Here is a 24,936-nt window from a genome sequence, read left to right as displayed (position 1 = left end):
CTGCACGGGGCTCACCCGCCCCGCCTGACAGGGGCAGGGTTACCAAGGCGAAGCCAAACAGCCGCCATTTTGCTTACGGGCCAGGAGCGCAGCCCGCGCCCGCCGAGCCCTCAGAGTCCATTTTGCAACACGCCGAACGGCTCGGGGGTCTGGGCGCGGCCGCGGCACCAGACTGCGGCAGGGGCTGGGCAGGGGGGCCGTGAGGAGGGAAGTAGGGCAGCGGAGGAGGGGCGGCCGCAGCGGGGGCTGGCGCCGGGGGCGATCCGCAGCCCCGGCGGCGCAGCCCGCGCGGGAGGGGCGGGGGCTCTGTCCCGGCCTGTTGTGGGGCCGAGCGCGGGCGGGAGTGAGGGTGTCTGAGTCAGAGCTGCATCCTCCGAGGAATAAACGCCAAAACTCCCTCCTCGGCCGCGCTCACACCCCCAACCTCCGGCTTCTTCCTCACGACCGTCGATGCTCTCGGCATACGTGTTCTTTATGAATCTCAAACAGCACATTTCGGCCCAAACTGCGCGAAAAGCCGGGCACGCCCGCCGGATCTCATAGACGCAGAAGAACTGACTGAGGGGCGGGGAAGAGGGGAGCGAAAAAGGAGCGGGAGTTTTTGCAGACCTGCTCAGGAGGTTTTGACTGAAACTCTCAGTAAGATACTCGAGGCTGAGAATCTTCCCCGAAGCGTTTAGGACTCATTTATAAGGCAAGTGGGAGAAAGCTTCTTTCTTTAAAGCGAGTGGGACCGCACTCGCTGAAGGCGTTTCTGTTCTGCAGGGAACGAGACAAGCAGCGAACGAGCTTCGTTTGCTCTTTAAGGAGCAGCGCTCGGGCAGCAGGAATGGCGCGCTTCCATCCAGACCAGCGGGCGCTGCCAAAGCCAGGAGCTCGCTCAGCCTTTCAGGACAGACGCAGGCTCTGCCATTCGTAATGAGCCCCTCTTCCTGCCACCATTTCTCCTCCCAACTCCCGCTCTACCCGTACGCCGCCCTGCCTCCCCTGCCCAGCTTCAGCCCCTCCAGCGATACGGCTGATTGAGGGAGGGGAGGCGGCGGCTGGGGTTTCGTTCGACGCCCACCAGGGGCTGAGCGAGCCTCCTTCAGTGCGCAAACTCGGGGCACCAGATAAAAGCTGGGCTGGCAGCTCTTACCCTGCCTCGATGGAGCCGCCACATTCGGGTGACTGGAGAAGCAGTTAGCAGCAGCGCCATAGACTAGCGTCCCCCCATACCTTGGGCACAGAGAGTTTGGGGCTCTAAACAGCTGCTGCTGCGGCAAGAGGGAGCCGAGGTGAAGGGATCTGCTAGCTGGTTGGACGCAGAGGAGGCGGCTGTAATGGGGCATTAAGTCTGAGGGAGGAGGGGGGGCGATTAAACGTCTTGTGATCATGGCGGAGTCTATGGGTATTTTTTTCCTGTCTAACTCTTCTGTGCGTGTGTCTCTTGTTTCTTTCTCTCTCTCTCTCCTTAGGGCGCTTGGCTGGGGCTGCTCGCTCGGGTTCTGCCTGTTGTTGCGCGAAATGGCGGCTGGCGTCTTGGTGGGTTTGGTTGTCGGTTTTTTTGTGTAGGGTTTTTTTTTTTTTTCCCTTCCCCTCCTATTCCCCTCCCCGCACTTGTGCCTTGGCTGCGGCTCCGCAGCGAACCGCGGCGGAGCTCGAGTCAGGAGGGGGGCGGGAGCGGTGTGGCAGCCAATGGCCGGGCCGGCCGGGGTGGCCCGGCGCGCCCTGATTGGCTGGCGCTGACATCATCCTGCAGCAGGGGCAGCCGCAGCTGGGCAGGGTCGGGAGCTGCCGGGGGAGGCAAAGGGAGAAAACGGGCGCCATGATCCCAGCGCCAGGGAGGACTCCGCGGACAGGGCGTCCGCGAAGAGCTGGCGAAAAGGAAAGCAGGACTAGGCCTGGGCTTCTCCTTCCCAAAAAGCGCTGAGGCTGTGCAGAGAGGAGCGGGAAACGAGCGAGAGGGGAGCGACTCGTGCCTGCCTTTGTAACTGCGTCAGTACAAGATGGCGCACGGTGTCCCTGGAGAGGGAAGGGAGTTGCACGTCCGCCGGAGGTCATGTGACCGCGTTGCATTCCTGTGGGGTTTGGCTGCGGACCAAGCTGGCTTAGGCGGCGGCGGCTGCTGCCCGGGAGAGCCCGGGCTTCCTTCCCCCTCCTCCCGCACAACGCCGTCCGTCCCGCGCTGGTTCCCTTCCCCCATCAGCCTTATGCACGAGGGTGTAGCTGCTGCCGAGGAAGGTTCTCGCTTCTCTCCTTATTCTCCACCCACCTCCAGGGTGTAGCTGCTCTTGGGGGAAGCTTTCCATTCCGCCCCCTCTCTGCGCAAGGCTTTACCCACCGCCAGGGAAAGTTCCCCCTGGGCGCCTGCTGGCTCCGCCCGAGCGTGGGAGCCGGGTGCGCTCGCGGTAGTGCCGCCCGCTCGGTGCGAAGGCACTCTGCTCTAAGTTAAGTTCCCGGGGGTTACGGAGTGGTTCTTACTGGAACAGTCGTTTTAAATGATGCCTAAATGACCTCATTAAAGCCGCTGAGGAAAACGCACAGGCTATGCGGAGTTGTTCTTCTGACGAAGAGGTCTTGGCTGTTCTAGTGTTGCTCTGCCTGGGTACGGGGTGGAGGGGCCAAGGGAAAATCTGCGAGGTGTTCATGACTTTATTCTGTTTGAACAGGACAAGTGGATCGCTGTTCTTTGTGTGTTGTTGAATCCTGTTGCAGGGGTTGAGCAGCTTTCGGTGGAGCGATGGGTGTGTTCCAAAGTCAGGCCGCAGACGGCCTGCATCGTTAACACGGGAATTGATTTAGACTTAGTGTAAATGAAAAATATGGTGTGTGAATATTGTGAGGACTCCCCATGCTGTACTTTCTGAGGTCCACAGGAAAATGAACTTGTTACACAGATCTGGATAGGCCTGGAAGGTTGGCAAATATATTTTCTGGGTCTTTTTAAAATTTCAATATACTGATGTACAGGAAGTGGAAAATGTATGTTTTACAATCCTAACCCTTTTCTTTAAGGAATGCAGCTCTTGTTACTGTTTGGTTGAAGTTCTCATGTTTTCAAAGGAATTCAGAGCTAGTTCCAGTGTCTCGTTCTTGTATGCCACGATGTAAATTTAACTACTGCATCTAACCCAGTGATCAAATTAACAGTTAAAATGGTTGTAGGTTTAAGGGTGTTGGTTTGTTTTATTCAGAAAAGTTTCACTTTTTGTGTTCACAGGCTGTCCCTAGATAGGTATGATTTTTTCTATTTACCTCCACAGTAGGAACCTGATAGGGCATCAAGCTTGAATATTTCACAGATGTGCTGTTTGAGAGCTACTGGAATGAAAGTAACTGAGTGTATGACTAATATAGAAAATTCCTGTATAATAGATGCTCTTTAATATCTGTTACATAAGTAATATGGTGAGGTGGAGTTCAGTTACATAAGAACTGACTGGGGACTTGGGAGCCTACTGTAAGTAGTTCATATTGGTCGCATATACAGCCTGCAGGGCATCTCTGTGTTGTGAGAGGAGGGGTAGAAAAACAGGATTGGAAGCATGTAATAGCACTACGTTTTTCCTTTGTAGGTTTATAGAGGATACCAGGAAAGAAAGGGAGAAGACAGTAATTAAGAATGACACAGTGTGAAGCTTTTAAAGTCTGGAGTCTCAGTCGAGCTTAGGTTTTAGGATGTAAACTCTGTTTTCAAAAAGAGCAGTCCCCCCTTTTCTGCATGTCAGAAGGTAGCTGTCAGCTGAGCATTGTGCCAGCTGACTTCTGTGCAGGCTGCAAAGAGCAACATTCTTGAGTTCTAGAGGTTGTGAGGCTGCGGGTTTTTTTTTTTTAAGCTTACTGGAAATGGTGCTAGGAGGAGGCAGTTGGTTTGTTGATCAAACATTTAAATGACTGGATTACTGATTCTTCTTGTGTAGGCATCGTATGACACAAGGTAAATACTGCCTTTGTAATGGAAGCTTCCAGAGAGGCTTTCAGTGTACAGTGATTCTTTTAATACAGCACAGATTTATGTGGGACTTGACATTGTGAATAGTTCATTGCAGATGTGTTAAGGGAAGAATATTAATTTCAACTAAAGATGAGGGAAAGAACAATTTCATCAGTACTTGCATTCAGGCATGTGTTCTGGAATTATGAAACAGTAATTGCCTGCCTCACTGTAAGAGAATTATTTGAATGCTTATGTTACAGAGTAGTTTATATAGAAAATAAGATAAAATTTTAATTCTCAAGCCTTTTAGGTAACTCACTTTAATATCAGATTAAGATTTTTCTTGAAAACCAAGCAATTAAGTACTTTAAAAGTTCTCTGTGTAAATGGTAGCTTATTGCACCAGTATGTGAATGGACTTGTGGCTGTGCTTTTATGAAACTATAGAAATGAAGGCAAGTATTAGTGAGCTGGTAGTAATTTCTTGTTTGTTTCAAGGTTGTTTTTATTAGCAGTTCTCAGTAAGCAGTATTTGTTATCTTGAAAGAAGTAGCAGCTTCAGCAGTGTTGCAGTGCAGTCCCAAAACAATGTGTTATGTATTTGATTTACTTGTGCTGCAGGAGATGAGCAAAAATGAAATGCACACCCTTTTTTGAGATGGGATTTGCCCAACGGCCTAGTCTGATGCAAGCTGTTCTAATCTGCAAGGAAAGAAAAGAGCTGTAGGAGAGGGAGACTGGGTAAAGCCAGCATGTAGTTTACATTTGTGGTAGCTTACCAGGGAAAGTAAAAACTTTTACTGAACTACAATTTGTTCCTTAATGAGGATACTTCAATTGGCTGGATGTTCTCCAGCAGTTAGACTTGTGATTCTAACTTGCCGTGATAGCCTGTCTGTGCACGTATGTGTGGTCTGAGCCCTTGCTAAGACCTGTTATTTAAACACTGTTGTTTACCTTTAGCCATACAAAAGGACTGACAAGAGTTCAAGGGTATTTAGGGGAGAAAGAAGAGGGATACTAGCAGTGTAATAGATCTGACTATGCATTAATGTCGTAGTTGAGACAGTTGAAGTGCTCATGCTGAAAGATGATCCTGCACCTTTTTTCAGCTGTTCATTCTTGCTTCAGCAAGTGATCATGGGGGAAGTAGTAGTGAAGAATGGATCAAACATAGGCCTAATTGTAATGGATGTTTTTGTAATGTGAATCGTCATTGTGTGGCTGACAAACATTCCTGTTTGAATGGGAGTAGGAAGAAGCAGCTGCTGGGAAAATGGAGATGTGCAGGTTTTAATTGTTAGTGAAGTTAGGTATGCTTCGTCTCAGGAAAGCTGCAGTTATTAGGCAGTTTTGAGAGGCAACTCTTGAAGGCTTTTGCCTAGAGTCACTGAGTCAAGCACTATCAAAAAACATAATTCTAAACTTCAAGTATGAAAGTCATTGCTAGCTTGACCTTTAGTTGTGGGTGGCAAGAGCACTTTAGATTCACTGAAATTGTAGCTTATAAAATTAGATGAAATGCTATTTTTCCTCACCTACAGGCTGGTTAAGTGTTCATAGGATTTTTGATTCAGGCTTGTTTTGTTGGAACAGGGTAAAACTTGAAATAAGCTTACTTCTTCCGGAAGTGCTGATAATCTAATAGCCAGGGTATTCAGTGAAGAATTATTCCAACACGGTGAGTTTGTAGCTAATTGTAAAATGTGATACCTGTGACTTACAGCAGCGATGCCTGTGGGTCACAGTGGTCACTAGTCAAATGAATCTGCATTGTTTGTATGTAGTAGAGGAGTTCTAGTGACTGACAACTGGTCAATTTTTCCACCTGGATGTGGAAGGACTGTGTTCGGTGCTCAAACAGCAGCAGGACAAGACGCTCCTTTGCACACTGCTTCAGGCTTTGTGTTATAATGAGCCTTTCTGAAAGAGTTGAGATTAGTAAGATTTTGCTTTAGCAGGAAAATAGGTTATTGGCTGGTTCCACAATTCTTAACAGTTGAGTTCCTCACTTAAAGAAGCAACTTTAAAGCTGTTGTGTGGCCTCCTAATCCTGGGATTAGTGGGAATTTGCACCAGGTTCAGCTCACTGCTATGACCTTTGGGTAGTGAAGTGGGGCAGTGGTTTGTTTTCTCCTTCTAGCATGACCTTGTTATTGGAAGTAGAGTCTTTCTGATGAGCTACTAGTTGCTTTGGAGAGCAGTATGTGCTCAGATGTGATTATGATGCAGCGCTAGCCCCGAAACACTGTCAATAGCAGTTCTTTGATAAAGATGATGAAAATAACCAGTGATTGAATGGTTCCTCAGTAGCACAGTGGTGTTTTTTGTGGATCTTTAGGAAGAAAATGGGAGAAAATACTGCCAATTTGGAGTCTTGGACTGTGCCAGAGTTGTGAAATCACTGAACTGGAGACTCTGGCATCTCAAAATTATGTGCTGAAGGTGGTCCTGTCACAGAAAGCAAGAGTTTGTGTTTCTTGTAAACTCAGAAACCAAACAAATCTTAGCTGCTTTACTTCTGTGCTTATTAAGTGTTGGACAGAAGAAACCCTACTGAAACTTCTTACTGTGACTGCTCCATCTGTGAGCTTGTTAGTGTGGCATGGTCATGCAGTAGATCTTACTCAAAAGTAGAAATACAGCAGCTTGATTGCAGCACTATATCATGTCTCCTCAAAGGTTTAGCTTGTGCAGTCTGCTGTAGGGCCTACTCAGTGTGGTGTTTTAAGACTCAAAACAGAAATACTCAACAGGCTGGGAGAGCTGGGGTTTTTCAACATGGCAAAGAGAAGGCTTTTGGGGAGACCTTACTGCAGCCTTCCTATATTTAAAGGTGCTCTATGAAAAATAAAGTGAGTTTTTACATGGGCAGGTAGTGATAGGAAATAATAGGTTTAGACTAAAAGATGAGAGATCTAGATTGGATGTTAGGAAGGATAGGATGTTAGTTAGCGGATAGTGAGGCACTGGAACAGGTTGTCCAGAGAAGCTGTGGATGTGCCATTCCTGGAAGTGCTCAAGGGCAGATCAGATGGGGCCCTGAACAACCTGCTCTAGTGGAAGTTGTCTGTGCTCATGATGGTCTTGGAACTCCCTTCCAACCCAAACCATTCTATGTTGTCTGAAAGCAGAAAGATGTATTAAGAATGGATACCTTTTTAACCTTGAGTACCACTGGTTATAATAATGGATTTGTTTCCAGCAAGCTTCAGTAGATTGGCAACTAATAAAACTTTCTTTGGTGGAGTTCTGTTTTTAGTATTTTATCTACAGAAGTTAGTATGTGTCTTTCTGTTGTATATGGTTTTCTGATAGCTGTTCAATCCAGTGCTAGTACAGCTGCTGTAGACCAACCAAATACAAGTCCAAAACTAGCCTGTGTGGCAGATATGAGGTGTCAGAACTAGTGTGGAGGGCACAAGAATTTAAGCTGAAGAGGTAGCTGGGAAACAAGATAAGCATCCAGTTCTTGTGCTAAACTCCTTTCCATGTTGCTGCCTTTACTTAGCAAGTTAGTGGACTGTTGTGTGATTTGTCAAATTTTAGTGAAGTAAGGTAAAAAAAGTTGGAGGTGCGGGACTGTGCCATTTTATTATTTTTTTATTGCAGACAAAGCAATCCCTCAAAGAGACTGAGAGACTATAGCCGGTCATGATACTGAGATAGTAATTTAATCTCTAGCCTAAGAGGTCTTTTACCAGCTTTATTCCCTGATATGTGCTAAACAGTGTTTGTGCTGGTTCATTTTGGGCCACAGTGTTCGTGGCCCAGTTTGTCAGGCTGATGATAGATTGCGCAGTGTGGTCTTATCTGTTGAGCCAGGGTAAGCTATCTCAAATTCCATCCAGAACAACTATGGGCCTTCTAATTAGAGAATTATTAAATATTACTGAATGTCATTGTCGCAGATACCCTGATTAAAAGGACATTTTCAAAACCATTGTTTTTATCAAAGTGGTGCTACTTCAAATGCAGCTCCAAAGCTGTGCTCCATTACCCCAGCATACATGTGCTGGAACAAGCTCATAAGCTTACAAAGGCATGCTGGGCAGTTGTCAGATCCTATTTTTAAACTGTTTCTGAGAAGCACTTCTGCTTCCCTATCTCTTCATAGTCATAAGAAAGGCTATACTTCATGCAGGAGCCACAATGTCTGGGCTCAGCTAACTGTAATTTTTGAACTTGAGTGTCTCCTCTTCAGAGATAGTAAAACTGAACTGCACTGACTTCTTTTGGGGAGGGGAGATGATGGGTTACTAGGAAATAGTGATAGTGGGCTATTGAGTCCATGACTCTGGGTACCAACAGTAAAAGATACAGGTCTGTTCACTCTTGAGGCGAGTAACAGGGCTTGAGGAAATGGCGCACAGCTGAGTCAGAGGAAGTATATGTTGGATATCAGGAGAAAGTTTTTCACCCAGAGAGTGGCTGAGCACTGGAATGGGTTCCCTCAGGGAAGTGGTCACAGCACCAAGCCTGTTTGAGTGCGAGAAGCATTTGGACAATGCTCCCAGGCATATGATGTGACTCTTGGGGTGTCCTGCATGTGGTCAGGAGTTGGACTCCATGATCCTGATGGATCCCTTCCAACTTGGCATACTCTTATGGTTCTAGGTCTGTGGTGCTTGACAGTCTAGCCAAACTTTAATAGGAGTCCTGATGCCTAATGTCAAAGCACCTGCTTTGCTATGTTCAGGAGAGTACAAGAAGAGTTGAGAGCTGGAACACTTTAAGTGCTATCCCTCCTGGTCAATCTTGAACATAGCAGGTTTGCTTAGTCTGCTACTGATTTGCAGTAACCCACTTACTATGATTGTGTGACACTACTGTATGCCACCTTTAAATTTTCATTAACATTGGAGAATTGCATATAAATGCAACTGGGTTCTGCAGGCAAGTAGAGCTAGTATTTTAAGGCTTTTTCTCCCTGTGTCTAACATTGCCTACTTTAGGCCTGAAATACAGATATTACATGTGGGTATTTACATATGCCTATGGGAGGGTGTTTGAAAATTGAAGGACTACTTCAGAGAATATTATGTAGTTTGGGTCAGAAAATGAAGAATACCAATGAAGCATTTAGACTTGATTTTGTTTCTTTCTTAAAACTGGCAGACAGGGATATTTCAAACTGGGGAAAGTACTATGAACAGGAAGGAAAAATCATGTTGCTATGAAATGAATTATACAGTACAAAATCAACATTGTGAATTCTGTGTGTCTTAGAACTCTTTCATGACACTCCTGGGATCCTGCAATTGCTAGTGTAGACCTAATTGATGGGAGGGAATCGTAATTTCAAAGCATTATTAGGACTGTAGCCTGCAGGCTGTAGCTAAGCCTGCTCTACTTCTAGGAGTTGACAGTGCTGGGTCTTCTGGTTTGTCTTTTTCTAGAACAGGCAAACTTTTTCCACCCTTACTGCAGATTTCATGCTACAAATATTAGTGGCCTTACAAGTGCAGCTGTTAGCCAAATTGGTTTGTCTTGTCTTCTGTTTCAGTGGTACAATTACTTAATAATCCTGTTCCCCTTTAATAAATTGAAGTAGTTAACCAAGAAACCAAGGAGAAGAGCAGCTACCTAATTTTTGTCTTGCATGCCAAGTGTTTCTGCTTATAGGTAGGAGAGGAACTTAGCATTGAGCCTATTTTAACCTCATCCTACAGTTAGCAAAGCAGGGTGATCTGTTTGAAGGGTATGATACATCTTGTCTGTTTGCTTAAACATACCCTTTAATTTCAGTACTGTAATGACACTGAAATGGGCTATAGAACTGTTTCCTCATTTAAAACAAACCCCTTCAATTCCACATATTTCTGTAACCTAGGAAGAATATACTCGCTTACTTGCTGTTCAGTGTAATGGCTGTGCCTTACCTCTCAAATATTTCCTGCGATTGATCCTTGCAGGCTTCCAGTGTATTTTGTAGATAGCATATCACAAGTAAAAGGTACTGAGCTGTCTACAAATGCTGCTTCTATATAGAAATGACTTGCTGAAGAGTACTTTGTGTGTCTGTAGATGCTGTATTAAGCTTAGATTTTTTTTTTTCCTGTAGCCTGCCTATGTATTGATCAAAGTGTCTTTCTCTATGTGTCTCTTCTTTTTGCTTGAATAGCATTGAGCAAGATGTATGTATCGATCACACTCAGTAAAAGTAAACGCTACGTTCTGTTTTGGATGTGTATCAATACATGTAGAACACCTGTTGCATCTTTGTAGAAATAGCATGTTGCAGTCCTGGATCACATTTCAAATCTGAAGCCTTTAAGGGATAACAGTTTACATAGGGAGGTTTTCTTACATGATGCAAGAATGAGTATTGTTTTAGAGTTGGTATTATCCTTCTGGATCATCAGTCCCTACTATAGAAATGATCAGCATGGAGGAAAAAAAAAAAAAACCCTGAACTGGGTGTCCAAAAAAGCAAATCCAGAAGACCTTGCGTTTTTCTTTATGTGTTTCTAAGATTCTTGGTTGAATCTGAATTTTAGATGTGCCCAGTTGGCACTGGAGTGAAGGAGAGGGTTTTTTACTGCTAAGGAACAGTTTTGCTGTAGTTCGTAAGCTGAAATCTTGCTCTATTTGTCATATCATAAATAAAGATGAGATGTTTCATTAAGCTCATTTGCTTTTCTCTTTTCACGACTCTAATGTAAGCATTTATTTTAATATGTATTTTTGAGTCCCATTAAGCAGTAGCATGTCTGACATGTGATACCTTTTGGAAACTTCCTTAGTTTTGATTCTGAACTGGAAATGCTTGAAGGGGACTTCTCATCTTTCTGGCTGTTCAAGGAAAATGATGCATTGAATATATTCTTCTGTCAATAAAAAGTATATACACAGTATATAACCAAGGTCCATTTAGCCTGTTTAGCTGATTTTCAACACATGAAAGTGAAAGAGTGGCAGTACAAAATACCAATATATGTGAATGGCTGTGCTTATGATTACAGATGGCCAAAGGGAGGATGATGGAGGCCTCTACTGGTAACTGCAGCTCTTTAGAGGGGTGGCTAAAACCAAAGGGTATATTCCTGATGTTAACCAAAAAACAGTTGCTGAAAAGGTATTTTTGTTTTCTTTTGTAGGTTTTCTAAGCTGTTGTTCACTTATTTTAAAAAAGGGGACTGAAAAACGCTTGAATTTGAATATATCATCAATAGAGGGGTTGCCCCTAACTGCAGCAATAGTGTAGACTGTAAGAAGGAAACCTGACTAAAATCTGGCTCTTTGTTGGAAAATAAGCAGGCCTAACCTGTAGTTCTTGAACCATGTATAACTTCTGAGTAGCTCAAGGCTATGTATGTCTGTAATCTACTGATCATAGAAATTATGAAAACAGAGGCATTGTCTGCAACTATGGAATTCTGAAAGACCAGTTTAGAGGGGATCTGCATGTGAGTAACATCCGTATTTCAAGCAGTTGTGCTACATCCTACATCACATGATTTCTAGCTGTTGTGCAACAGGAAAGCCTAGCTTTTTTTCCATTCATCTCTGGAGCTCGCAGAGGGAAACACAGATTGGACTTGTATTTAACTATAACTTCCTTCCCTTTGGGAACTCATGCCTGAACTACTATGGATTTCTGGCCACGTGATATACTTTGGTTTCCTGCCCATATGTGAAATTTGAGTAAGCTTTGGAATCTCAGGGTGAATAGGGTGACTGGGACACTTCTTTTTGTGAAAGTAGAAAGCCATTCCATGGTTATCTCCTTCCCCAGCTTTTTGCATGTGTACAACTATGTATACTCCATCTGTCATGGTCAGCAGGTAGTATGAATGAGCTAACAATATGGCATGTAAGATTTATTTAACCTTTATTACTTTCAAACCTGAGGACTCTTTCTTTCAAAAGTTAAGGTGGTTTTGCTGTATCTGAATGAAATGGTTATTTCTAAACATCGAAAGAAAATGCTGGACTGAAGGCTAGCTCAAAGGATGGCAGTTCTATGCCTGCATTTTCACCCGCCAAACAGACATCACCAAAATCAGCTCGTAGGTTTTCTATGCATTGAACAGATTGTGAGAAGTACATACAGAATTCATGGAAGCTGGCTGAAGAATGGGTGGTACAGAAAAGGAGGGTGCTTATCTTTAACTAGATATGCATTTTATTTTGAATCCTGTTTTGGAATTAGATGTTCATGCCCAATCTCCTTTTATAGCTTTTTAAAAGGGAAGAAGTTCTAGCAGCCAGATCCCTTGTAGCCTTTTTAAATGCAGGAGAATGGGAGTAAGGAAGCCTGTGAGCATACATGCCTCCAAAGTCCTGCAAATGCTCTTTCACTTAAATTTGTCTGAATAGCATAATCAATCTTTTGTTTTACAATGCTTAATTACTAGGAATTTAATTTCCATGTTTATAGATAATGTTCTCTAACAATTTTGTAATGTATGCAGTTTTTTTCCTAGCAGTTTTCTCATGCTGTTTAACTTAAGTTTTTTTTCCAGACCATTGTAGCCTATTTTATTATTGAGGTGTTTGTTTCCTTTATTTTCTAATGTGAAAGAGAAACTCTGCTAAACCTGCAGATTTTTCAAGACAGCAAGAGGTGCTCAGAGGGGCGAAGCTAGTACTCAAGTTCATGAATCAGAGTAGGCTTGAGCTTGTAGCTACAACTTAAACTGACTGTCAGGAAAAAAGCTATAGTTTAAGGACACAGCTGGCAACAGGCTCATGTCTACCCTCAGAAAAGTAAACTTTTCTGCCACAGTTTCCAGATCTGTTTGGATAATGGTAGAAGGATACTGGGCAAAATGCAAGAGTTCTGTGACTGTTTGCCCAGAGTATAAATATTTCAGGCTTTGAGTGCTTGTGTGGCTTAAATGTTGCAGCAAGACTGTCTCAGTTATTTTTAGGTTGGGGGAGCAGGAAGAGTGCTTGTTTCCTGTCTTCCCCTCCCCCAGGAACCTTGGGTACCTTAATGAGGAGAAGAAAAAACAGCAACCCCTGAGTTGGTTTACCAGTCCAATTGAACAACGTCAGTATGTTTCCTGACCCACTTTGTGGAGGGGGTAGTACAGCCACAGAGTTATATTGCAGCACTTGGACAGTATTCTCCCTTTTGAACCAACACAAAGGCATAGAGAGTTTCAACTGAAACAAGTCTGCAGTTTACTTGGTAGTTGCATATGCATACTCTTCCAGTTGCTGTTAGGGGAACTTTGATGCTATGCACAGGCATGACTAACATGAGAAATCAGTGAAACTGAATACTCCATTTCCTCTCAGTTATAACATTAAGAAATTTAGGTAATCATTAATGCCTTCGCATCAGCTGTTGCTGCTCTTGTACATAGTTACAAATTACTCCTACTCATAGGTGTTGGTACACATCCATGCTATAAAACAAAGGAATGTGATAACTTGGTAACAGTACTTACCCAGTTCAAGCTATACGAGACTACTTCACTTGGCAGTTCAGGGTTTTTTTTGTTACACTGATCCATAGAGATATAAAGAAAGCCATAGCAGTGCCTTGGATTTTTTGCTGGGGGGGAGAGGCAAAAAAATGCATGTGGTCCTAGTTACCGTAAAAATTGTGTAAGACAAAACAGTTGCTTCTTTTCCTGTTGCATGAGTATTGGCAGCAGTACACAGGTGTTAGCCTTGGGAGGAAAAGTGTCTGGGCCTCTTGTATGAATCTTACTGTGTTTGCCATCAATGTGCACATACGCTTCATAAAAGTGATCACTCCTTCTGACAAAAACCAGTCTGCAGTAATCCCCCTAGAAGTACAGGGCTTCTTCACACTGTGAAGTGTGTGCAGAGCAGGCATAGAATCACTCAGGCAAGAAGCAGAATAATACTAGCTTTGGCATGCAGAAGTGTCCCCATGTGTGGAGCCAGGATAGAAACAACAGGCTTGTCCTAGCATGCTTCTCCAGCTACACAGAAATGTCACTGCTGTCTAGTACTGTGCTTTTTCTTCAGTCTTCTGTGTATTTTCCACTGTTTTCCACTTAGTCATGGTGATCATGTTCTCTTTGGGGATTTTGGTTTGCAGTTATTCTAGGGTTTAGTTTCATTTAAAGTTAGGATGTTAGAAAACTGAATAGATCTTGCTGCTTACTTCGATTCTTCCTGCTGAAGCAAAAATTTTGTACTGTTATTAGCTGCCTTGGGAAACAAACGGTATGAGAGGATATCAACTGAGATTTTCAGTATCTTGAATTTTGGAGAATCAATTTTCAGTATCTTGAATTCTGGAGAAAATGGAGTGTCTGCTTACAGAGACTTGGAGCCTCTTGCATCACTAATTAGGCACAGGCAGTCAAATCTTAATCCCCTGATGTCTGAATTACTCGGTTAAAAAGACATAGCAGTATGGTTACTTGATTAGTGAGAAAGTTAAGCAATTCCAGTTGGCTTCAAACATACCTTTTGCAGATGAAAAACCAAGAATTTTGCTGCTAGTTAAACTTTTTCGTCAGTAATTCTGTGAAGTTGTGCAGTTTGCTCTGCTGTTCAGTCCAGGGGATTCCCATTTTCCAAAAGCTTCATTTAATACAAAATGAATAATAAACTAAAAACTGTGTGAACACTTAGCTAGTTGAATATTGGTAAGAGTATCCCTATCAAAAGATGAAAAGGAGCCTTCATTATTAAACAGTGTATAAATATAAGCTGAAGTGGTGAATCACATGAAGGATGGTCTTAAGTCAATGTACACTGCTTTCAGACAGTAGGGTGTGCACACTGCAGGCAAGACCTTTGTGGGTATTGAAGGGTCTGAACATAAGCAGGGCCGGTGCTTTCTCCTGTTCTTGATGAAGTTGTAGGTAGTAGAATTGGGGCTGCAGTGTGAATCATGCTCCAGTGCTTGGTTTGATGTTTAGAATTAAGCCTTTTCCTGCTTATTTGAGAACTCACCAAAAAACTTGTCCAAGTTGTGAACCTTTCATGGGAAAAGAGTGTATCCACGTGGGGAAGGGGAGGTTGCGGGTAGGTGTGGTTTAAGAACCTTGTATTTCAAAATGAGTGTTTCACAATTCCTGATTCTGGTCAGATTATACATACTTTACATGTGTGAAACAGATGGGACTTGGCTATGCATGAGCTAACCTGTTCTCATGGATCCTTTGGAGGCTGAGACATTATGTAGATAGAGAAAACTTGGGTAAATTCTTACAATAGTCACCCTGGTCTGCTCTAATATGTGTATGAGCATATGTTACTGGTAGTTACTTCTAACTGCACCATCTAAGCAGAAATAAAAGAAGAAAGCATGTGGTTACAACTTTCTGATGGTGTTGAAGTGTCAATTATAAGATGCAAGTGGTAGATTGATATATAATATACGCAGTAAGGCTAAAGGGAGTGCACTAAGCTGAAATTAAGGACTTCCAGGTAGGAAGACAACACTGAAAGCTAGAGAAAAGGGGCTGTGGAAATTGATGAGGTGAGATGATATCAAAGAGAAAAGTGTGATGAGCTAATCCTCAAGTAAGAGAAGTGCCTATGATGAAGGGAGCCATTTTTAGAAATAGTGAAAGAACAGGAAGCCTTACATGAGAACCTGCTGAAAGTTAATGTCTGTTAGCTAATGACACCTGTCATCAAGGAGTCAGTGCAGAATTCAGGAATCATGGGATGACCGAAAACAGCACTGAGACAGCTGGTGGGGTTGTCAGCTTGGCCTGTGGGCTGGAGGAGGAGTCACAGAGGTGGTGTATGTGGTTGGAAAAAAGACTGTAACTAGTTGGGTAGTAATCCAGCTAAGGAAAAAGTGATTAGCAGTATGGCCATGTTCATCAAGGTGACTGGAGTCCAACTCAACATTGAAACACTGACAGCTTCTGAACTAGGAAGTGTTACGTTGGGGCCAGTTGTGGATGCCACAGGGAGTCATGGCTTGAGATGTTTTCTCTAGTTGCTCTTCTCAACAGCTCTTACTATGGGCTGTTGTTCTGATATCACAGTGTAGTGCTCCATCACCTCAGCTGTTGATCATTTGTGGGTCTATGCTGTGAACAAAGGACTGATGTACATAATAAGGAGATCACTTCCTCCTATCCTTGTATTTAATGTTTGAGTTGGGGTTGACTGTGGATCTCACATTAATCAAAATAGGGGCAGAGATTTTGTATGATGTGAAACAGAATCCCTCCAGGACCATACTGCTGCAGAAACACCTTTCTCTTTTTTTTTGCTCTTTAAACCATGTGAGTAGATTCCCAAAGCATGTGGGTGCCTCATACCAGGGGAACAGTTAACTGGAAGCTATTGGCTTGAGGAATTCTGTTACATAGGAAGTCCAAGACAGAGATGGGGCAAAGTCTTGTTAAAGGCATGCTGTTAAATATTACCATGAGATGCTCTTAGCTGTAGTCTCATCATTTTTGTCACAATTTAACAAAACTATTGCTGCAGAAAATGAAGCAGGGATCTTTTACTGATAACACGACAAGAAACAAATTAGTCAGTGGTACGCAGCCTATAATTACAAGCCATATAAAACAAGGATGTCCAGGCAGTCTGTTCTGACTTTTCTCAACTTTCCCCTGCTTGTCTACATAATGTTGCAAAACATAACATAGATGAGTAGAACTGGATTTTCTTCAAGTGTGTGTCTTCTGAGCATCAAACACTTTTCATTTTCATTTCATGGATTAAAACAATGCAATAAAAAGAATGAGCTTAATGACGCAGCAAGTACTGCTTTTTCACAGGCCTTTTTCTCCTACCTTCCCCTTGCCCCTTTCCATAGTAACTCCAGTACCTCATGAGTTACTAGTAATACTGGCAGAGGCTAATGTTTACAACTCAGTCTGTTTTTTGAATACAGGCTTCAGTCTTCTCTAGCAAATTAAAACCAGATGGGAACAGCAGGAAGCAGAATGGAATTTAATTCTCTTATGTGGCTTGTGATATTAACAAAACTCTTCGGGTATTTTTATTGTTGTTTTGCCTAGAAAATGGCTTGTACCTTCCTTCCATCCAGTCTTTGTAATGTGGAAGCTTACAGAGGTTACTGCAGCACGCTGAAAGCCTTCACTGAAATATGTTGCTTTACTTCCACTCTAGTGACAGACTATGGTATAATCATATTACATTTTTGTAGGGTGTTTTGGGGGTTTTTTCAAGTAAAAAGATCTAAACTAGTTAATACATCGAGAAATATTTTTTATACTGTTCTTGCACAGCCGAGGAAGGTGAAATGCAATTGTTTTACAACATTTAACAAGTCTTTCTCTTTTCTCAAACTATTCTAGGTATAAGTGCACTAAAGGAAGACTTGTTTAAATCTGAGGGAGGGAGACAGGCCCAGTCACTCAAAACTCCAGTGGTTCCAGGACCTGTAATGCAGGCAGGATAAGGATTTTTTTCTATGCTGTTAATGCTGTGCTTTTTATGCTAGTTTCTCAGAGGAAAAGACTCAACGTGTTGAATCACAGAGACGTTGCTTCCTGCTGGGGTTTGGGATTTCCTTGCAGCTCCCCTCCAAGGCTGCAGGAACTGTTTTTGCATAGTACATGTTCTTAGGCAGGAACTTGCTGGAGATGAAGACAGAAGCCAGCCACTTCTGTGTTGAATGTAATAGTTTCTGACTCAAATTGTGTGGTAATTGTCAAAATATCATAGGGTGTGGTAGGAGTTGCTGTGTCTAACATGACTGAGGATTTATTCCTTCATCATTTGCCTAAATGAGTATAATATGTTAATCTCAATATACGAAAATGGTGGAAAGATTTCTTGTTGTTTTCTAGCTGTTTGAAACCTGATTGTGTGCAAAAATAAATTTCAGGATGCTGAAATATTCATGGGTTTTTTCCCCACTTGCTTAATCTTAACTCCCATTCTTTCTGATTTCCCACTGAAAGAAAGAAAAAAGCTACTTGCTTCAAAAATATTAACTCCAAAAACTGTGAGCACTGGAAATATGATAGAGCTTCAAATTACTCTTGTTTCTCTAGGAATTAAAAACATGTAGTCCTGGAAGTTACAGTAGTAAATTGATACCAAGTATTTTGACATACATACCTCCTTCATACAGCTGCTTTCCTCATAGAAGTATTCGTAGCAGTTAGTTACAGTACTGAGTTTCAGTGTCAAATATAAGATTGGCACATTTACTATGAAGAGAAACTTTGAGAATTCATATGAACTCTGCTTGTTCAGCAATTGTTCTTGATAAACCAAGTCTTGCAGCTCCCAAGAGGCAAACAGAAAAGGGATGGATGGAAGGGTGGTAGTCAAATTTTCAGGTGGACCAACTCCAATTGGGTGTTAAGCTCTGTGAATGTGGAAGTGTCAAACAGTGCGATACTCCTGCATGCTCTTTTTTCAAAAATTACTTCAGATCTGCTGTCTTTTACCCTGTGGTGCTAGAGGAGAACTCTGGACAAAGCCATTTCTCTTTTGTGTTTCAACCTTTGCTGTATTTTGTCCAGTTCATCAGACAGTTCCTTTTTTGTGGACTGTCCTCTGGTGCTGTTTGGAGAAAAGGGAAAGAGATGATCTCTCAAAGAGTGTCTGAAATAAGGGACTTCAAAGGCCTGCCTGAAGTTGTTAAACCTAGTGTCTTAGAGCATCTAGAAAAGCCACTTCATAGGATAATTTTTCCCAGCACATTCCTTGAAAATGTTTCCAGTGCCTTTGAGTTTTTGTCTCTGGGCTCTAATGGTCCTAGAATGTGAACTGGCACCTGAAGCACTATCAAAAGCGCAACTTCTGACTTAAATAAGTGAATCTTCCATCCCTCAATGTAGATCTTGCTGGATTATAAAAGGCTATATATTTTAATTAGGTAGGGTCTGTGTGCCTAATGTGATGTGAAAAATGCTTGAAAAAAATCACATTATTGAAAATTTTCCTTAATGGTGAATGACAGATGTGTAAACTACTGTTAGACTGTGTGTGTGTCTGACTGTTTGTTAAAGGAAAAGCTTGTTTTCAGAGTGTGGTTTTTGGACTTCCAGACAGATTACACAAACTCAAGAAGGCCCAGCCCACATCCTGTGTAGAAAACCAGCTCACAGAAATGCTCATTGTTCTTCAGGATTATAAGTCACTGTATTTTTTTGCCTCCTTTCTATTTCAAAGTACTGTATGGAAAATACTAATGCAAAGGAACCACAGCAGCTTAACCAGTGTTTGGTCCTGCCAGGTACAGAGCACTGCACCCTTAACAAAAGGCTGGGGGACTGGGATTAAAACATTAGGCTCCCTGGCTGGAGAACAAAGGGTTTGTGTTGGTAAAAGTAGCTGAGAGTGTTTATCAGGTGAGTAAATCAATTGATAATGGACATACTTTCAACCTGAAAGTTGTGTGCAGCCATGCCAGTATTTACTATCTAGGAGTGGGAGTTACAGGATATGAAGTTTGCTTCAAATAGGGTGAATTCTCCCTGACATTCATTCTCCCTGATATTCATTCATCCCTGCTCAGTCTTCAAAGCAGAAAGAGAGAATGCAGGGTATCCAGATCTGATACCCCACCAGAAAGATAGTGGTTAGTGTTTCTGAATCTCTGCCCATGCTTATTGCTGACTTGTGTTATTCCATCTGCAAGCTAATGCACCTATCCATAAAGAGAGCAATCAAGTCAAAAGTGGTAAAACCTGTTCACTCTTCCCTTTTTTAACCTTCATTATCTTGGAGGTTATTTTTTAAAAAGATGAGGTGCTATATTTAATTTTTAATTTTCAAACAGAAAAGGGGTTCCAATGTGAATTTTAAACCCCTTGTATTATGTTTTTCTTACTTCAAAAAACCAACATCTTATATTTTTTGCTAGAGTTCAGTACTCATTTAAGACCAAAATATTTGTTATGATAATACAGATGTAGCTAAACAGAAGGCTGCTGTGAGTGTGTTTGAGTTTGTATACTGCTTTTCTACAGTTCTCTGAAAGGAATAATTTCCCTTTAGTCTCTGCCAGTCTCCTGACTGTGCAGCATTCCCAAAACATGTGGCCCATAAAATGGGATTATAGGGAAGGCATTCAAGTAAACAGAAGTTCCCTTGGGATGAGATTTGCTTTTTCATGCGGAGCTCCTGTGTGCTGTAGCCTGGTGCTGCTGCCTCCCTTGCCAGGGATGAATTCTTCTGTTGGTGACTCCAAGGGTGGGAGAGCACCCAGGCCACCCCCAAGTTTTGGGGATAGTCTCCTCCTGGCTGGCACAATGAAGTCTCCCTTTGCAGTGTTTTTGGAAGGACACACCCAATTACAAGTTAAGGGCAAATAATCTTTTCTGTGTTTCTTCAGTGTCTCTATGTAACAGTAAATGACTGGTCTCATGATGGGGTTGTAGCTGCCAAAAATCTGCAGTGAACATACAGCTGTACCAGTCATTAATTGTACAGTATTGCTGAAGCAGCCCAGTGCTTTTGTGAATTTGTTCAAGGGTAAGGAGCTGCTTAAAGGTAAAAACCTTTGTGCTTCTATGAGCACACAGTTATATTGGTGGATAATAGCATATTTCTGTGATTCTGTGGTCCTGTTCAGCCTGTTCTGTTGAAGGTATACAACCTGAGGCAGACTCAGTCTGCAGTTTGAGTACTTTTGAGTTCTTTGTTAAAACTCAATTGTATTGGTCTCAGCTGGGAACATTTCCAGACCTGCTCCCTGCATCCATCCTGGCCTCAATAACTCAGGCTGTCATTGCTGCTCCACAGCATGATGCTGTGTGGGGTATCAGGGCACAAAGCCTTCAGACTCATCGTTATTTCACTGTAGCTATGTTTCACATTTTGAAAGAACTTGCTGCAAATGGACATTTTCCTTTTACCTTTCTGGTGGCTGCAAGTCACCAGGGGAATGATTCAGTCAGTAGTGTTTCCCTTATCAAAGAATCTTAAGAGTGGTCTGGGTTGAAAGGGGCCTTAAAGATCATCTAGTTCTTCCCCTCCTGCTCTGGACAGGGACACATTCCCCTAGACCACATTACTCAGGGCCCAATCCAGCCTGGCCTTGCACACTTCCAAGAGATGGGACATCTGCTGCTTCTCTGGACAAGCTGTTCCAGTGCCTTGCCACCCTCACAGTAAATTTCTTCCTAATGTCTAATCTAAACCTGCCTTTTTTCAGATTGAAGCCATTCCCCCTTGTCCTGTCACTATATGCCCTTGTAGAAAGTCCCTCTCTTGTTTCCTTGTAGGGTCCCTTTGTATACTGAAAGGCTCCTTCCTGCCAGTAGTGAGGCTTCAGATGCTGCTGCCCTTGGCTTACTGGAGGTGCTGCTCTGTACCACAGCGTGGATGCTTTCATGCAGGGGGAAAAGCTGCAATTGTAAATGCTGTCCTTAAAGCAGCATGAATTCAGAAATTCCTTTAGGTGACTGTATTCCAGACATGGCATGTGTTTGTCACAGCCTTGATGTGCTACTGGGCATTAGTGAGGAATATGATTAAGAGATCCCTACAGATTGGAAGACTGCCTTCTTCCTTCAATCAGCACAGCTTTATATGTACTGACTACCTTTCTTTAGAGGTGATGGAACAGAAACAGTTAAATTTCTTGTCATTGTGAAGCGCAGAACCAATAGCAGCACTGAGAATTTTCAGTTATCTGAAGAAACACACATCAGAAATTCTTGGTTTTTATTTCTGCACCTGGTACAAAGAAGTAGAACAGCCCTGGGAACAGGCAAGACAACCCAGTTCCTGCTGCTGTCAAAAGCAGCAAATTCACTCATTTGTGTACCCCCTATTGTAACCAAAGAAAATAATTACTTGTTACGGGTTCTGAACCAGGAGTCACTATTCTCTTGTTTGGTTTCTTTTGAAAGCCTTTACAACGGGGAGCACACTTGCAAAATAGAAGTAAATTTGGAGCCTGTGTCTCACACCACAGGTGACTGCACCCAGGAGTAATGCCATTGTCACAGCTGTACAGAGTTTTTTTTTCTAGCTTCTCTGCCCTCATCTATAGCCGGGGTATAAATGAGAGAAAGCAGGCTGACTTAGTTTGATGGCAGACCATTGATAAGAGTAGTGGTTATCTGAAGAATGCTTAATCCTATTTAAGGTTGGGAATTCTTTTGGAAAGTCTCTGATTTATGGATGTGTTTTGTACAGAAGCCCATTTAAGAGCTAGAGTTGAATCTGTCATTTGCTACATCTCTGTTGGTATTTTCATCATATTTCTACTGTATGAGAGTTAAACAGGATTATTAAATATATTTTTATGAAGGTCAAGGATATTAATTACGTTTATCATACCTGCACGTTTTAGGAAAATGGATGCTGAATTAGGAGGGGAAGTAACAAATTTAATGACTGTATTTTTCAAATAAATATAGATGATATAGATATAACTGTGGGGAACTGAAAATATAATGTGAATAACAGTAGCACCTGCTTGTATTTTGTTTAATTTTTTTGTGGAATTATTTATGTTATAGAAAATGGCAGTTTGTGAACAGGCTTTTGAGGGAAATTATACGTTGCTGAGGCTGCCATATTTTGAATTATATTGTACAGATTCTGTGTCATAACTCAAAGGATTTGTGAGCTTCCTTCTCTTCCCAGTCCACCTGCATACCAGCACTGTCAGGTGAACGTGCAGTGAGCTGGGTCAGCAGGAGAACCACACTATTCTTGCAGTGGTTGATTGATGCCAATGTAGCTCTGTGAATGTCTTGCTACAGAGTCAAGTAAGTGCCAAGTGCAAGGGAAGCAGGAGGGGGAATCGCATGTTTTGGCAGCAGTTAGCAATCAGATTGACTTTATGGTTTCGTGAAGTCCTATATGTAAGTTATGCCCACATCTGTAACTATGTGGAAAGCTGTGGTTGTGGAGGGCTTTGCTTCCCTACTGCCAAGTGCCGTGCCTCTCCTGAGCACTGCCACTGTTTGTCAGTTGCTTGACACCAAGGCAGGTACGGCACACAGACTTGGCTGTCTGAATTTCTTGGAGCTGGTTAGAAATTTCTAGGAGTGATGGAGAGAGAAGTCTTAGACATCAGGTTCAGGTGGGCCTGTGTGTTTACATTACAAGATTAAGTAGGTGACTCTTAGGTGACTGTAAAGAAGCCTTGGCACAGACTTGGGCAGCTACAATTTTCTGGAAAATAAAGGAATCTACACATGAGAGACAGATGCAATAATGGTTTACCAGGACCACTGGTAATGCACTAGTTTAACTTGGGAGAAAAAAAAAAGGGGGAGGTTTAAAAATCCCAGACAGTTTCTTTGGATCGTTAGACTGGTGTCAAAGTACTGAGATTTGTGGATTGGGGTAAGACAGTAGAAGATCACCACCACCTTGGAGAAAAAAAAGGCCCCAGTCAGTGTCTCTCCAAGAACTGGGGTCTTTACTACCTACTGTTACAAGTGACACTAGAGATTACTAAAACTGGAAGAAGTCAGATGAACCAAACCCTTGTTTTCTGGTTAGTGCCGTTGTTAGCATTCTTGGCAGAGCTTCACAGACACTTACCGTGGTTTTTCTGCTTGGTTGCACTTCCTTTCTCATTTATTGGCACAATGATGTCATTCTTACACACCACTGAGGGGGAGCACAGTGGTGTGGTCTGCCCCAGCCCCTGCAAGAAAGGCTTTCTCGTGCCCCTACAAGAAGACCTTGCTCCTACTCTGATGGCTGAAATCCAAATGGAAGGTTCTTTTTCTGAGTCTCCCCCAGATGGAAGTGGGAAGCAGAGCAGGAGGTAGAGGCAGCAGAAGTGCCTTCCTCATGCCAAAGAGGAGGCTGCTTACAGGACTGTCTATCTTTACCTGGTGTAAGTGTACACCAGGAGCCTGCGTAGCTCTGTGTACCTCCATAGCCTGTGTGGAGCTGTAGAAGAGAAGGCAAGGGTAGGGAATATGCAGATCCCTAAGCAAACAAAGCAATGAAAAGCAGGAATGGGAGCTTCAAACACGTTCCTGCTCCTCTGGCCAGGCAGCCCTGCTCATGGGAGGAAGGCGTTGAAAAAGTCCTATTTGCCCAGTGCTCCTTTCATGGACCAGAAGAGCATCGGGATTTGTTTCTCTGATTGTCCTGCCCGTTCCAAGAAGGCAGCACAGATGGAGCAGTTTGTCCTTGGGGATGTTGCTGCAGGAGAGGGAGGAATGTGGCTTTCAGGAGGGAGCAGGTGGGCCTGCACTCCTGGGGAGCAGCCTGGGCCTGCTACTTGGTGAGGTCTGTACTTGTGCACCAGGCCAGGCTCTGCTGTGCAAGCTGCAATTATGCAAGGAGCTTTAAAGTGGTAGAAATCTGTGTGTTAAAATGAACTTGGGAAAACTTATATCTGGCTCAAAGGGGCTCTTCCAGCATGAGTCATCTGCAGCTGTGGAGGAGCCCTGGGCAGAGCCTTCCTCCCCTCTGCTGAATGGAGCTGTCAGAGTGTCCAGAGCCAGGGCAAGGAGAAAAAATACCTCAGTTCATGTCCTAACAAGATAATACGCATGGGAGAATTCCCCACGGGGGCACCGGTGGGGCTTTGTGGCTCTGTGTTTTTCAATCCCTAGGCTCTATGTAAGAACGTTTTGCAGCTTGGAGCTCCCACCCAGAGCACTGAAACACCCTGAGCCCATCCCCAGGAAGCAGACAATGGTGTTGATATGCCTGTTGCTGCAGAGGAAGTGGCTTCTGTTAAAACCAACAAGCAATCTGCCAAAGTCCATGGTTTGGGTGATTGTCAGAATAAATTTGACATAAAATTATTTAGCCTCTTTGGTTTTTTTCTTGTCTGGAGATGTTTCTCTTGCTTCCTAACATTTAAATATCCCATAGGGCAGGATTTCCACCACCCCCTTACCCTCCCCCCCCAAAAAAAAATTAATACAGATTTTTAAATTGTTAAAAGAGAATCCACTCTTTATTAATAGATGATGAAAATATTCTGAAATGCTTTCAGTAGGGTAGCAAAACTGAAGCTAAACCATATGCAGCTATGGTGTTGCTCAGGGCTTTGTCATGCCATTGGAAATATGACGTATTATTGCAGAAAAGAGTTGTGGAAGTCGGACTTGAGATGTTGGAGGTATCAGGCGCCCTCTTGTGCTGTTTCTCTCGGAGCAGCATAAGATGAGCAGCTTCCCGGCAGCAGAGGC

At 43.1% G+C, this 24,936-nt stretch overlaps 1 long non-coding RNA gene across 1 annotated transcript; it reads left to right on the top strand.

Annotated features, from left to right (window-relative positions):
- Nucleotides 1–85: 85 nt before the first annotated feature.
- Nucleotides 86–24,546, top strand: LOC146443179 (uncharacterized). Its single transcript, XR_014846258.1, has 3 exons — nt 86–1,277; nt 1,458–1,524; nt 17,152–24,546. It is a non-coding gene; the product is annotated as an uncharacterized LOC146443179 (long non-coding RNA).
- The last annotated feature ends 390 nt before the right edge of the window (nt 24,547–24,936 follow it).

The sequence above is a fragment of the Lichenostomus cassidix genome, chromosome 1Aa (genome assembly GCF_008360975.1).
Source record: "Lichenostomus cassidix isolate B80296 chromosome 1Aa, HeHo_3.0, whole genome shotgun sequence".
Classification (NCBI taxonomy): Eukaryota; Metazoa; Chordata; class Aves; order Passeriformes; family Meliphagidae; genus Lichenostomus; species Lichenostomus cassidix.
This window is presented reverse-complemented; position numbering and strand designations above follow the sequence as displayed.